Below are 3434 nucleotides of genomic sequence, written 5' to 3'. Positions count from 1 at the left end.
CTCCCTCGGCGCTGACCCTCCGGCAGCGCGGCTCTCCCTCGGCGCTGACCCTCCGGCAGCGCGACACTCCCTCGGCGCTGACCCTCCTGCAGCGCGGCTCTCCCTCTGCGCTGACCCTCCGGCAGCGCGACGCTCCCTCAGCGCTGACCCTCCGACAGTACGGCGCTCCATCACCGCTGACCCTCCGACCGTGCAGCACTCCCTCAGCGCTGACAGTACGGCATTCCCTCAGAATTGACCCCCGCCCCTCGTCCTTCCAGATGGCAGTGGTTAAAGACTGGAAGGTGCTGTTGGAAGAGATGAAGGAGAGTAGCCAGACAGCGTTAAAATAGTCAACCAAGAGGTAACAGGCATAAACAGTAACTGCCTATGTTAGGCATCTGCCGTAGATGAACCAAATCTAAGTTGGATTTAGGTGATATTACACAGTGGAGATTTCAGCCTTGTCTCAAATCCATTGAGTATGTCAGTCTCCCGGCCAAATTGTGGGCGGTGGCAACTAGTTGGACAGCACAGGTCAGAATGGGAGTGTGGGATTATATCATCTTTTCTGTTTCCCTGACAATCCTTTGAAAGACCTCTATTGGACCATAGCCTAACTTCAAATTTATGTTTGAATTGGCAATGGTTTCCCCTGAGAAATCGCTTTCTAAATAGATGATAGAAAGCTTCCTGACAATAGGACAGCATTTCTTTTCATTACTGGCGGGTAATTTGTCCGGTTTTCTGTAATCCCCTGGCAACCACTTAGAAAAGGTGAAAGATCACTTTGCACAAGACAGGCGGATTGTTAAAACAAGGCAGAGAGGTGCAAATCTCCCCAGCAACCGATTATACACCCGTATAGGTGTGTCCATACTCTGAGCTAGGGGCGCTGGGTTCAGATCCAACCTACTCCAGAAATGTGCCTTAACATCTCTGAGCAATTTCGAAGTCATCTAAGTGTGACATGAGGGACTGCTACAGAATCTCTACAGTGCGGAAGCAGGTCATTCGGCCCATCGAGTCCACACCAAACCTCTGAAGAGCGCCCCACCCAGACCCAGACCCAGCACCCTGCCCTATCCCTGCAACCCTGCATTTCCCATGGCCAATCTACCTCACCTGCACGTCTTTGGACTGTGGGAGGAAACCGGAGCACCCGGAGGAAACCCACGCAGACACGGGAAGAACGTGCAAACTCCACACAGAGGCGAGCATCAAACCCAGGTCCCTGGCACTGTGAGGTAGCATTGCCAACCACTGAGCCACTATACTGATCCTCTTGTGGCACAGTCGTAACCTCTGAGCCAGGTGATCCCAGATTCAAGTCCCACCTACTCTTGGATTGTGTCGTCACATCTCTGAATAGGTTGGTTAGAAAACTATCTACCGTTTTGTTTCATCTGGGAGATTAAGCCATTGTGTCTCTCCTACACTCTGAGGTAGATCACGGATTTCAGAAACCACACCGTTTTTAAGTTTCACTCCTTCATTTTCGCCAAGGACTGTACAGTAGTCATTGAAGGATAATTTGAAATCAAAACCCTATTATCAGCAATCTGTGCACTGCCAGTAGAATTAATTTCTTCTGAAGGAGATGCCCATATCCACAAACACATTTATGCCACATCTGTAGTTATTTTTAAACAGCTTTTTCAGACGGGTTGTTGCACACCACTGGAGCGGGTGGGATTTGAACCCAGTCTTTCCGGCACTACCACTGCACCACAAGAGCTCCTCACTTAGAGATATGGAAATCCACAGGACGGAAAAAAGACGCTTCGGCCTATCACGTCTGCGCCGGTCAAAGACAGTCACCTCTCTATTCCAATCCTACTTTCTAACAAGTTCTGAGGAAGGGTCACCGGACCTGAAACGTTAACTCAGTTTTTTTCTTCACAGATGCTGCCAGACCTGCTGAACTTTTCCAGCAACTTTGTTTCTGTTCTAACAATCATATGCCTTGGCATTACAAGTGCGCATCTAAATACTTCTTCAATGTTGTGAGGATTTCTGCCTCGGCCATCCTTTACAGGCATTTTTAGATACAGGGTAACTTGAAAATCGCAGTTTGATTTGGAGAGGTGCGGTTAAGATAAAACACAAGCGCAGCAAAAATATTCTCAATTAAACCGGTGTACTTACAGATGCTAGGAATCTTGTTTAAGGGGGAATCTGAAGGAACTGACTCTTATCTTGTAGAAGTGAGGAAATGAAAGCGGGAAGGTGAGGGTGTTGTTGACGAGTGTCTGAATGATTCCGCGCCTCAGGCGAAGGTGATATGACAGCCTGAATATCCCCGTGCCCCTTCATTGTCTAAAACACGCTCTAGAAAGTACCGAAGGCGGTTGGACCAAATGCTGACGGTGAATAATCCAGCACCTTATTTTAGACTGTACCTTCATTTAAACACTGTGGATTATTTCGCTTACACAGAACATTACACACAAAATTATAGGTCTAACAATCCATAGATGATATATTACAGGCGGAATTTTATATATAGAGATCATATATAGTACAGAGAAGAACATATATTATAAATAGACCTTTAAATATAAGGCAATTTGCTTTGTATATCTATATGCATGCTCATCCTCCTATCATACTTCGGCTTTTTCTCTATCTGTTTTCGTCAGTATATTTCTCTCTCTGGATCGCTATCTTTCTATTTCGTTATCTCATTCTGCCGTTCTTTAAATCTCTGCCTTCCTCCTTATTTCTCGATCTCTCTTTCTATCTCTTGCCACCACCCCAGCACACTCTGTGTGCGCCTCTCTCTCTCTCTGTTTGCGTGCCCAAGTGTCTGTGAGACCCTCTCTCTCCCTTTCTTGAAATGGATATCCATTTCAAGCCCACCGACTCCCCCACAGCTACCTAGAATACACCTCCTCCCACCCACCTTCCTGCAAAAATGCCAATCCCTATTCCCAATTCCTTCACCTTCGCCGCATCTGCTCCCAGAATGAGGCATTCCACTCCCGTACATCTCAGATGCCCTCGTTTTTCAAGGACTGCACCCTCCCCACCTCAGTCATCGAGAACGCCCTCAACCGTGTCTCCCACATTTCCCGCAACTCATCCCTCACACCCCCTCCCTGCAATAACAACCAAAACAGAATCCCCCTCATCCTCACGTACCACCCCACCAACCTCTGGATCCAACGCATCATCCTCTGACACTTCCGCCATCGGCAATCCGATCCCACCACCAAAGACATTTTTCCCTCCCTACCCTTATCTGCTTTCCAGAGGGACCACTCTCTCTGTGACTCCCTTGAAAGCACCACACTCCCCTTCAGCCCCACCACACCCGACACTTTTCCCTGCAACTGCAGGAAGTGCTACACCTGCCCCTACACCTCTCCCCTCACCCCCATCCCAGGCCCCAAGAAGACTTTCCACATCAAGCAAATGTTCACCTGCACATCTGCTAATGTGGTATACTGCAT

This window comes from Rhincodon typus, chromosome 47 (genome assembly GCF_021869965.1).
Source record: "Rhincodon typus isolate 14 chromosome 47, sRhiTyp1.1, whole genome shotgun sequence".
Taxonomy (NCBI): Eukaryota; Metazoa; Chordata; class Chondrichthyes; order Orectolobiformes; family Rhincodontidae; genus Rhincodon; species Rhincodon typus.
Note: the sequence above shows the minus strand (reverse complement) of the source record.